Consider the following 12,342-nt stretch of genomic DNA (forward strand, 5'->3'; position numbering starts at 1 on the left):
TGTATCAGCACAAAACAAAAAATAGGCAGTTGTTGCCACAGATGTTGGACAAAGATGATTAGTATATAAGGGTATTGCTATAAAACACAAAAGAGAAACGTTAGTGTAGTAGACACTTGTAGTATACCAGTAAGCTAGGCAAATATTTTGGTGATGTATCATGAAAAATAAATTTTTAAGGAAGGATTTGAAGGAGTATAGTGAGTTACTGTTGAGGATGTTTACCTGGAGCTCTTGCCAAATGTGAAGTACGTCACAGCATCCACTTGCAAGATGCTCCCACAACTTCGTTGCAGTGCTGAGCTAGGTACATTGGAATTGGACTGTGTATTCCCTAATTAGTACTGCAACCCCACAGCATAGATCTAGCTCTAGAGCCTGAAAGCAAGCTGCTTCCTCAGTGACATGTTCCAATGTTTATGTGCACTGAGCACTTACATCGCAGTTAGAATTTTGAAATTTGAAATTTACTACTGGTGTTAGTAGTATAGCAAACTCCTCACACTTTGCAAAACGAGTAGAAAAGCATGTTCCTCCCTCAGTGAGTCCCACTCCAGTTTACATTTCAACTTAAATTTCTGGTGAAAATACTTGTGCTAAGGCGCTGGTATGTGACTCAGGCAAACCTTCCATTCCACCTGCTTTACTCAATACTGAATTCCAGCAAAAGACTTGTTATCTTTATCTTTGTATTACTGTGACACCTCAAAAAAGCAGAGATTGTTCATTATATTATTATTTAATGTCTTACAAATTAAGGTGCTACACTGATGGACTTCTAAGTCTTTGAATTTCATGCCTCCTATTCACTCAGGAAGTGGTACAGGTGTGAACTTTTTTGAAGAGAAGTGTCATAAGATATTGCATTGGAGTTACCATTGTAATTTCTAACATTTCCTGCTATGGTACTTTAAAGTGAAATTTAGTGATTCTTTGTTAGTAACAAGCTAAGATGTGGAAATCCCTAGAAGAAATCTCAATCTCTAGTACTGGAAAGGTGTTTTTTTCAGAGTTCTTAAAGAAAACTGAGTTTAGTAAAATGTTTGTTCCAATTATTCAGCTAAGAGTGAGATGAATGAATATTATATTAGGTAAGAAAAGATTAAGACCCTGTCTTAACTTTTGTTCTCCTTTCCTTGAATGTCCTCTTACCTGGATTTTCACTTAGTTGTATAACGTGTTTTCAGCTTTGACTTTACGTCTTTGAAACAGACAGTGTTTCCCACATGTTATGTTCAGTGTATTTCAGTCATAACATAGGTAAGCTATTGGATGTCACAATACTTCTTTCAAATATAAAATGTAGTGTTGAAACACCTAAGTGACCAGGATGTGCAGAAATAGATCACTGAAATCGCTTTTAAAAACAGTTCTGAGAATCTTGCTGAAGTTTCTTGTAAGTAGAACTTGTCCTTTGTTTGTGTCATAGTGTTTTCTTTCTTGATACCTTTTGTTCTATTAAAAAAACAAAACTCAAAACCAACCTTTCAAAAATATATTATGTATTTATTTTTGTTAATACAAAACTTGACAATATATTAAACCCCAGTCATGTATTGTCTTCAGTATGACTTGTTTTTCTTTAGAAGCATTTTTCAATTAAAGGAATGTATGAGACTTAGATTTTAAGAAAAACAAGTTTTCAGGCACCTCCTCTTCAATATAACCCCCCCCATTTAAAATTAAATTTATCATGTCAAAACTTGAATACTCTTAAATGTAATGAAAGGAATAATTTATTCTGTAGTATATCCTACATTTATAAAATCAGTCTACTGCACCTATGGATACTACTTGTTAGGGAATAATCTTTTCAAATTGCAGATTTTTTTAGTAAAAGATCATATCCAGGCAGCCTGCCTTAAAGAGGTGAGTAATTCACAATAATCTGCTGCAGTGTTTTGTAGTAGTTTACTTCTTTCCATAAACTGCTTGATAATTTTTTTTTCTGGGACAACCCTCCTTATGCTGCTATGTCTTACATTCTTCAGCAACACAAAATGTGATGATATGCTGCAATAGGGTGTAATCAAATCACATGTAGAAAAATTAAAAGTATTTCAGTGGTAGTAGGAGATGAAACACAGCCTCTGCAATGTGGTGGGATTGGCAGACGACTGTCGGTAAGAGTATTGAAAAAGATCCGCTCAAGTGAATGTTTTCACTAAGCTTCAAAGATATTCTTGCTGGCTGTTGGTGTAGTATTGAAACCTGGTATACAATTTTTAGACCTCTGTTGGAGTGCATTAGGCTTCATCCAGAGGGAATCCAGCTGACGTGCTTGGCGACTCCTCTGCAGAGCAAGTGGAGGTGATCAGAAGCTTCCCCTCAAAAGACACCTTGATCCAACTGAACAGTAACACAGATGTACCCGTACAGGACCACGCGCTGCAGGAGAGTTGAGGTGGTTAAGTCCAGGATCTGTTAAATTCTGGAACAATACGGAAGAACACACGTGGGGTTTGGGCTGGGTTTTGAGGGTGCAAAGATGTCCGCTTTCACACATGGCCTGGGTTTGTTTCTCCACTACCATCTGTAGTTCTTGAAGGGGATTATTTGTTGGTTTTGTGCATTAACCTGTTCTTTTGGCAGAAGACAGTGAAATGCTTAAAAGTAGAAGACAGCTCTAATTAATCTCCAAATTAATGTCTGGTTCTCTGAGAACATAGCGGTGGCTTGCCTCCTAAAAAGCTTCAAAAATGTAGCTCTCCAGCCTGTCTCCTGTTATAAACGCTCGTGACAAATTGGAGGAGCCAATTTGTATTGAATAAAAAAAATCGAATTTATTAGCAAGCGATAAGAGAGCAAAACAGCGCTGGGCGGCCGGGGAGGCAATGCTCTGCCACAGGCCCGCAACTTTATGTTACCGTTACATTCCTTATATACATTTCATGTACCCCCTTTCTTGTAAGTCTCCGCCTTGTCCTGCTTCTTCTTTCCTCATTTGTGCAGGTCTGTTACTATGTAGATTCGGTAAATTTTCTCAAGGATGAGTATCCTTTGATGTAGAATGTCTTTTGATGTGGAGAAATACAGTCTTTGTTAATTGCAGCTGTTGTCCTTCCTCTCCTTATCTAGTAAGTTATAGCCATTGCTTTTCTCCCCCTTATCTAGTAAGTTATAGCCATTGCTTTCCTCCTGTGACCCGTGACCTTCACGCATCACTTAAGCAAGTTTTTGTTATTTACACAAGGCATATGTTAACTCTCAATATGTCTCTTCACCCTTCTCGATTTCATGAACAAAGTTAACCCGTTCATTACAATCCCCCCTTTTCTATTTTATCCTGATTTTGTTCATTAAATCGATCCAATGCTTCCTTTGCCCGCCCGAGGATAGGAGTAATTCCTCCATCTCCGATCTGTTCATATTGCTTTCGTAGCAGCATTAAATGTGCAGCTTCTAAGCGCCCTTTAACAACAGTGATTAACTTATTAAAAATGCATGGCCCAAAAGTCAAAAATAAGATTAACAAAATAAGAGGTCCTGCAATAGTTGACAATAGGGTGGTTAACCAGGGTGAATAATTAAACATGGACTCATACCAGTTCTGTTGTACTTCCCAGTCTTTTTTCCGTTTTTCTAACCCCTCCCGTAGCTTGGCCATTGTATCTCTAACTACTCCAGTATGGTCAACATATACACAACACTCCTCCCATAGGGCTGCACATAACCCCCCCTGCTGCATGAACATTAAGTCCAAGCCCCGTCTGTTTTGCAATACTACTTCTGATAAAGACCTAACAGACTGTTCTAGGGCTGTCATAGCCTCTTCTATCCTAGCCAAATCCTCATCGACCGCTACCCTTAGGGACTGAAATTTTTGATTTTGTTGTACAAGGGAGGTTATTCCTGTACCAGCTCCAGCAGCTCCGATTGCCATGAGAGTTGCCACCATGAGGGCTGTAAAGGGCTCACATTTCTGTATGTGATGGGCTTGAGTAGTTTGATAGTCATAAACGAAACTTTCGGGATGGTAAATAAGCCTAGGTATCACAGCTACTTGTATACAATATTCAGCTGTCCAATTAAAGACCTTTAGGGATATACAAGGTGTAACCCCAGTTTGGGAGCAAATCCACTTAGTATTATCTGTAGGAATTAACCACTCAGCTGTTATTTCTCCTGATTTGCGAGTTGTGTTACACAGGTGTCGTTTGTCCTTTGGGACATTTCCGATACACTTTCCTTTTCCCGATACTTGGGACATTATTATCCCTTGTTTACGTCCAGATTCTTTATTCCACATGCACTGAGCTGGATTTATTCCGTTGGACTTTTTAAATCTACTGTCCACCCCAATAGCTTCATAAAAGGGCGGTCGAATGTCGTAACACAACCAACAATGCTCAGTTATATTAGGGTGTGTGGCATTCAGTACCTGATAACTGGCTTAGAGCATATCCCACAATGGGTTGATTCTTGTTGATACGCCTGAGATACTGTTTTCAGCGATATCTATGTTAGGGAGGATAGCAGCAGTCTGTACAATACTGTTACTATCATCTTCCTCTGCTACGACCGAATTTGGTCCTATACCAGAGGGTTCATTTGGCACCAGCTCTTTCCTTATCATAATTATTCTCCCTGAATCTGCACTTGGTTCTCAAAGTCTGACTCCCCATGTTTTCCCTGTTAACCAAGCAGGATCTTTCGGGTTGGTTACATTAATATAAATATATGGGCAATTTCTACTCTATGGTCCTGTTTGGCTTCCATCCCAACCATGTGAAGCAGGTGTACATCCGTGAGGCCCCCATCCTACGGATAGGAATTTATCTGGACCTCCCCCAGGAATCCAATCAGAAGCTATAGTTTCGCAGCCCCAATAAGCACAATAGTAAGAGTCAGGATGGTTGCAATACCCCTTTCCAGGGTTAGAACTGGGACAAAAGTAAAAGCCTAAGTTATGTAGACATGGGTTCCTGGGTACGATTTGACATAAGGATTGATTAAAGCTTGGGGCCCCAGCAGCAATTACTTGCTGTAGTATCTTTTGATCCTCCCACCTATAGAGCGTCCATTTGTAAGGTTGGTGGGGGTTCCCTTTGCCTTGGGTTGTCCCTATTAGCATTAGGAACAGTCCTATCATCCAAGTGCTTAATCTCGAGTTTGAGAAAAGTGGTGTCTCTTTACCTTTGCGACAGGTATTCCGAGGGTGCTGATAATCATTTTGATTTTTGTCTTCATCCCTGGTGAGAGATGGGAGACTTTGGGGAAGCTCTGAGGACGTTTTGTTTGGGAGCAATAAGTCAAGAGGCTCCATGAGCCTTCTCTGGAGGTAGTTCATCAACCTTAATCCCCACAGCAGTACGTCTCTGCCCTCTTCTCTGCCTACTCTGTTGCTTAGAGCAGCGAGGTGTACCATCTTCTCGGCAGCAGTCGTATTCTTCAGGGGAACCTCCTTTATATTTACTTTGCTTTGACTTATATGCATCCCAGTTTGTATCCTTCACTTCCCAAGCTCCTCACCCCACTCTGACCACTGTTCGTCTGCGGGATACTTGTATTATTTCAGCCTTCGTTGGGCATAACTCATTTGTATAAAGACAACACCTCTCAGGGTTTATGCCTTTAGCAAAAAATACCCCACCATTCTTTGGGGTCTTTTATAATTTTCCCAGTTGATACTCCCACACATAATGTTTGCTAAATTAATTTCTGTTCGTAATTATAACATTCGTGGCAAATGTCACTAGGGGAATACCCATAGGAGCAATGTGTCCACCACTTTTCTCTACAAAGTTTACACCTGTAACATACAAAGATAACATATACAGTGAGGATTTTTTTTTACAAAAGACGGTCTCACTCCTCCACTTTTCTTCGGAACTTGATTTTCAAGCTGTTAGGGTCTCTGGTTGCCTCCCAATGAGAATTCCGAATTGGTCCTTTGATCTTGTTTGCATGAGTCCATCCTCGTTCTGCAGTCCGGACAGCAGTTTCTGTGGTAAGTAAAACAAGAAAGGGCCCCTCCCACCTAGGAGTGAGAGAGGATTCTTTCCAGGCTCTGATTAATACCATATCACCTGGCTTCACTGAATGTATGGATAGATCTAGGGGTGGCCTCTGTACCACTATTCCCTTCTTTCGCAATCTCTCTCTCCTTTTCATTATCTGAACAATATAAGGGTTAATATTATCTTCATCTAAAGTAGGATAATTGGCTGGGCATTCCATATCATAGGGCATGCCATATAACATTTCAAATGGGGAAATTCCAGTATCCGCTCGGGGTTGAATCCGAATATTTAATAAAGCAATTGGCAAACATTTTACCCAGGACATTTTGGTTTCTATCATTAACTTAGTTAGTTGCTTCTTTATTTCATCCACGTATTGTATTAGCACGACCGCATCTTGTAACTGGTATTCCCGTAGAATCCGTTCTAGGGCTTGTCCAAATAAGTTTGGGGATTCCATGAATCCTTGGGGAAGTACAGTCGACCTTAACTGCTGTTTCCTGTGAGTGTCTGGGTCTTCCCACTCAAAGGCAAAATAATCTCTACATTCCTCCTTAAGAGGGCATGACCAGAATGCATCTTTAAGATTTATTACACTATACCATTGGTTTTCGGGCCCCAATTGACTCAACAGGGTGTGTGGGTTTGCCACTACCGGGAACCGGCTGACAGTCCGTTTATTGATTTCTTTTAGGTCATGCACCAGCCGATAACTACCATCAGATTTTTTTACTGGTAAAATCGGGGTATTAAAAGGGGACATGCAGGGTTCGAGTACCCCCTTTCCCAACAGTCTTTCAATCTCAGGTTTTAGTCCCCTTCTCCCTTCATTAGATAAGGGATATTGTTTAACTCTCACTGGAATCTCTGGGTTCTTAATAACCACTTCAAACGGTTCAATATCCAGTTTTCCAACTGTTTCGGGGGTATACCACACTTCGGGGTTAATTTGTTTCTCGTCCACCTCTGTAAGGGGACAAAGCCTGATTTTCAACTCTTCTTTTTCCACATCCACCCGAATCCCCATTTCTACGATTAAATCCCTACCTAATAAGTTATATTCCGCTTCAGGTACCAACAACAGCGTTCCGATTCCGTATCTGCAACTTGATTCCACTGCCACATCTTTTATAACGGGGACCCTAAAAGGTTCCCCTTTTGCTCCAATTACATTAACTTTATCCTTAGATATTTTACATCCCGGAGGTAATGATTGTACCATAGACTTTTCGGCCCCGGTATCTACAAGAAAGGTCACCTCCTGACACTGAGGACCCACTTTTAAAGTTATCAAGGGCTCTTTCTTACCGGGGGTCCTCAGGACATAGAGCCCCTGACTCCGCTAATCTTCCCGAAACACTTTTCCATCCTGAATTCTTTTTCTACATTCTCTCTTCATGTGTCCTTTTTCCCGCAATAAAAACATTCCACGGCTTTATCTCCTCTCCCCCCGATTCTTTCCTTATCCCCCCCACCAGGCCGACCGGGTCTCATTATCACACCTTTCTGTCCCTCTCTTACCGCTGCAACCAGCAGCCTAGTCTGTCGCTTTTCCGTTTCCTCTTCTCGCCTCACATACACTTTCTGAGCTTCTCTAAGTAATTCATCCAACCCCCGCTCCTGCCAGTCCTCAATTTTCTCCAACTTCTTCCTAATATCTCCCCAGGACTTGGCTACGAACTGAGTTTTCAGCAACGCTTGTCCTACAGGAGTGGCAGGGTCCACCCCAGAATATAGCTGGAAACTTTTCCTTAGCCTCTCAAGTCATTCTGTTGGGGTCTCATCTTTCTTTTGCTGTTCACGAAAGACTTTATTAATATTCTGTCTTTGGGGAACAGATTCCCGTATCCCCTGAATTATAATTATTCTCAAGTCTGACATATTATTCCTATGAGCCGGATCTTGATTATTCCAGTCTGGCCGATTTAAGGGCCATTTTTGATCTGCCGCCGGACCAGCCTGATGCTGCTGGTCCCACACTCTCATCCCAGCCCCTCTAATCATGTCTCTTTCCTCTATGGTAAATAATATACCCAGGATAGACTGTAATTCATCCCACGTGTACAAATTCGGTCCCAAGAATTGATCCAACCTTTCGGCTACCCCCAGGGGATCATCTAACAGATTCCCCATTTCCTTCTTAAATTCCCTTACATCCCCTGTATTAAGGGGGACTGCCACATACCCCGTTCCCGGTCCTTCCTGTCCATCCCCACCAGGCACCAACATTTCCCGAAGAGGAAACAATCTTTCCTTTCCTCGCATTATTCTATTACGTGCAGACCTTCTGGGAGGGGGTGCCGGGATTGGGGAATCAGGTTCCGAATCTGACCCCCCCCCGGGCCTGGGCTATTTCCTGGCCTTGGGGTGGGTCTTGAGGCGGAAGGGCCTGAGGGGCATAGGGAGGGGGCCAAAGGGGGTCCTCATCATTTTTTCGAGGTTTATCTGATCTGTTTTCCCTTAAGGCAAAGAGGAATGACGGCTCCCAAGATTGGGGAATCCATAAGGCAGCATATTCACTCTCCTCTGGGCTGGCTGGTGGTCGTTTATTGTTTACCCATATATTTAATTGTTGACACACCCAATCCTCAGAGGACCCAAACACGGGCCAAAGTACATGAGGATTGCTGAGAGGTCTCCCACCCCAAATCTCAATACAATAATTGATCATTTTTTTCCTTAGACTTATCCTTTCTCTTTGGTGAACTGTCCCAATATCTTATCATCAGGCCTAAGGGACTATCGGGGGTATGTCTGGTAACTTATTTCCCTTCCCCATCCCCATGGGTCCAGAGGGCTTGCTTTTCCTCTGTCCCATCTTCCGAGGTGCCCTTATCCACACACACACTCACTTCCCCTCGGTCGTGACTCGCTCCCTCACGGGCTACGAGAGCTGCACTACTGGAGGGTCCGCGCTCGCGTGATCTCAGAGAGACCTCTCACACAGTCGCACCTCGGGATAACCACCCCAACCAAACGGCTCACACTTTATATACTCACCCGCTCCTGGGTCTTCGCTTGGTCTTTGTGCACAAAATTTAAGGGGTCCTGCAGGTTCTTTTGCTCAGTTATCGTAATTTAAAGGGGTTCGCGGGTCCAGGGTGTGGTGACGACACCTGCTCAAGACAGGGCTATCCAAGGATAGGGCGCCTCCCTGCTTGCGAGGGTCCGCACCAGAGAACCTGGATCCGAGTCACGGCACCAAATTTGTTATAAACGCTCGTGACAAATTGGAGGAGCCAATTTGTATTGAATAAAAAAATCGAATTTATTAGCAAGCGATAAGAGAGCAAAACAGCGCTGGGCGGCCGGGGAGGCAATGCTCCGCCACAGGCCCGCAACTTTATGTTACCGTTACATTCCTTATATACATTCCATGTACCCCCTTTCTTGTAAGTCTCCGCCTTGTCCTGCTTCTTCTTTCCTCATTTGTGCAGGTCTGTTACTATGTAGATTCGGTAAATTTTCTCAAGGATGAGTATCCTTTGATGTAGAATGTCTTTTGATGTGGAGAAATACAGTCTTTGTTAATTGCAGCTGTTGTCCTTCCTCTCCTTATCTAGTAAGTTATAGCCATTGCTTTTCTCCCCCTTATCTAGTAAGTTATAGCCATTGCTTTTCTCCCCCTTATCTAGTAAGTTATAGTCATTGCTTTTCTCCCCCTTATCTAGTAAGTTATAGCCATTGCTTTCCTCCTGTGACCCGTGACCTTCACGCATCACTTAAGCAAGTTTTTGTTATTTACACAAGGCATATGTTAACTCTCAATATGTCTCTTCACCCTTCTCGATTTCATGAACAAAGTTAACCCGTTCATTACATCTCCCATGAATGTGAACAGGTATTAATAGGTAATTTACCTTTGGTTTCCACATACATAAACTGTTCTTCAAAGCAGCACGCACCGTTCAATAGCCTCCTCAGTCACAAGCGTTTCTCAAAGGTATTTAGTTCAGCAGAGCAAAGTCCTGGTGCAATCCACATCCAGGTGGAAGCTCGTTTCACCCTTGAGAAACTACCCCGGCCCCTGTAGTGCGACTGCACAGGACTTGCCTTAATAACTCTGTAGGTGGGAGACTAGAGGCTCCCTTGTCTTAAACACACAAGTATGGGTCGTCTCAGCGAGAGCTGAATTTATTTGGGAAGCAAAGGGGTAGATACCTCCTCAGATGGAGGCGGCGGAGGTTTTGCTATGGGATTCTCCCGGTGCGGATGAGGGCGGGAAGGTTTCCCGCCCAGCTCCCGAGCGGCCGCCGCGGGGGGCGCTCTCCGCCATCTTGGCTTTATTTACCTCAGCCTGGCTGCCCGCCGCGGCGCTGGGCGGGGGAGGGAAAGAAGTCGGAGTATTGTGACCCTCTCCTTTTTTTTTTTTTCTTTTTTTTACCACCCCCCCCCCCCCCCCCCCCATCACAGAAGTAGCAAAATGCAAAACCATTGCCCCCACGCAGTTCTCCAAGGCTCAGGGTATTTCAGGTTCTCAAACTCCCAGGACTGAACTCCAGCTTGGTAAGTGGTAATATGGGCTTGGCAGACCCTCAAAAAGCCAGAATGCTTTAAAAATAGCAGATGAGAGTGTGCATTCATAATTTTAGCTTCCTCTCATTTGCACCCTTTCTTGGTTTACGAACAAGTGCAAAGCACTTGGTAAGTTTTTCCTGTCAGTGACTGAGAAATTGTGCCCCAGGAGTTTGAGAGGTGAGCTCAGAGTTTGGTGCTCTTGAAACCTCTCCCAACTGCTGGGAAAGATGTGTTTGCCTCCCAGTTTTGCTGTAGATGGTTTCAAATGAATCAAAAATATGCTGTTTTAGTAAGAGCTATGTTTTATGTTTAGGGCGTGTGTGCTTTATAAAACTGACAATTGTTTGGGCTCTCTTCAGCAAGAAAATGAGCAACTGTGTCATGGAAGTGACACCGTGAAGGTTGTTTCTGTAAAATGTGGAAAGGATGTACAGTTGAAAGGCCCTGGAGCATTTGGGTTTTGTTCCATCAGTGGATGGATGGACTTGCAGAGGTATCATACATGGCGATGCTTTCACAGCTCTGGATTTTCAGAACTTCAGTATCAGCTCTTTGTCAACTTTTTAATGTTCAGAAAGTGTTTCTAGGCAATGGATGGAAAGGAGGAATACTAACAAAATGATTCACAGAAACATTGTGCTAAACTTTGACTTTCCCAATCTAAGTTATTTTTGTTCCCAACAGCTAGGATTGAATCTCAATTGAGTCAATTAATTGTTCGGAGTGCAGCTCCAAGCACAGTATCTGCATGTAGTGGCACAAAGACATCCACCTTTGTAATGATTGAATATAGTTTTGCATGAAGTGCAAATACATTTGAAATTAATGTACACGTATATACTGCTTTAAATTCCACTAATTGCACAGGCATCTGAAATTCTGTGAACTAGCCCAGACCTCTGTTTGACTTGGCTTTCCACATACCCTGTCTTCTGTATGGTGGTTAAAAGCAAGAATGCCATGTTGTTATGTCAAGTGCAGTGTAGCTATTTTGTCCCCCCATCTAGTCTCACCAGGGATTAAAGGAAGATAGAAATAGTGACCTGAATAATACTACGCACAGAAGGCAGTTGCTGAAAGGGGTAGAAATCTCTTTCCTTCAGTGTCATAAGCAAGAAGCTAGGATTACAGAAATTTATTTAAAATTCAATGGTGTGCTTGTATGTTCTGTAACTTGAACAGAAACGGGTACTAAGAGTCTTTATTGTACGGTATCCCTGCATATCTTACACAGTCTGTATTAATATCTTTCATCTACACAAGGATGAATTCTTGGGTGACGAAATTTATCCTGTTTTCAATGTTGATTGAAACAGCCTGCACATTGAAAATTTCAGAAACGAGTGTTTCTGTGGTCACTTCTGTGAATAAATCAGTACATATTCAGAATAGCACAGATGGGTTTACTTTGTGTAATTAAGACCACCTGAGACTCAGCTGGTCTTAATTAAAAGTTCTCCTCCTTGCATTTTGTTGGTCTTGTATGCCAAGCTCAGAATCCAGTATCAGAATCTAAGGCCATGCTAAACATGTCTTACAGTTTAAGACCCAGCAAGGTTTACCACAGATTATCTGTTGACCTCTTTCTGAAGCAGAAGCAGCACCTGTTGTATAGGTAAGAATATTTCTCAGAGTAAGAAATGGATTTTCAATAGGACTTGGGTCTCGTGTCTTGTTTTATGGAAGCGTATCTAGGAATATGCTTTCTGCTAGTTTAACAGCTCAGTTGCTGACCATAGATGGGGAGAAAAAATATTCATTGAACTTAGACTATTAAAAAGTAAGGGTATTTTTTTGCAAGTGCAAGCTACATAATGAAGGCCATTTTACCTCACTAACAAGAAAAGAAAAAGGGTTGCGA

The sequence above is a fragment of the Haliaeetus albicilla genome, chromosome 24 (genome assembly GCF_947461875.1).
Source record: "Haliaeetus albicilla chromosome 24, bHalAlb1.1, whole genome shotgun sequence".
Classification (NCBI taxonomy): Eukaryota; Metazoa; Chordata; class Aves; order Accipitriformes; family Accipitridae; genus Haliaeetus; species Haliaeetus albicilla.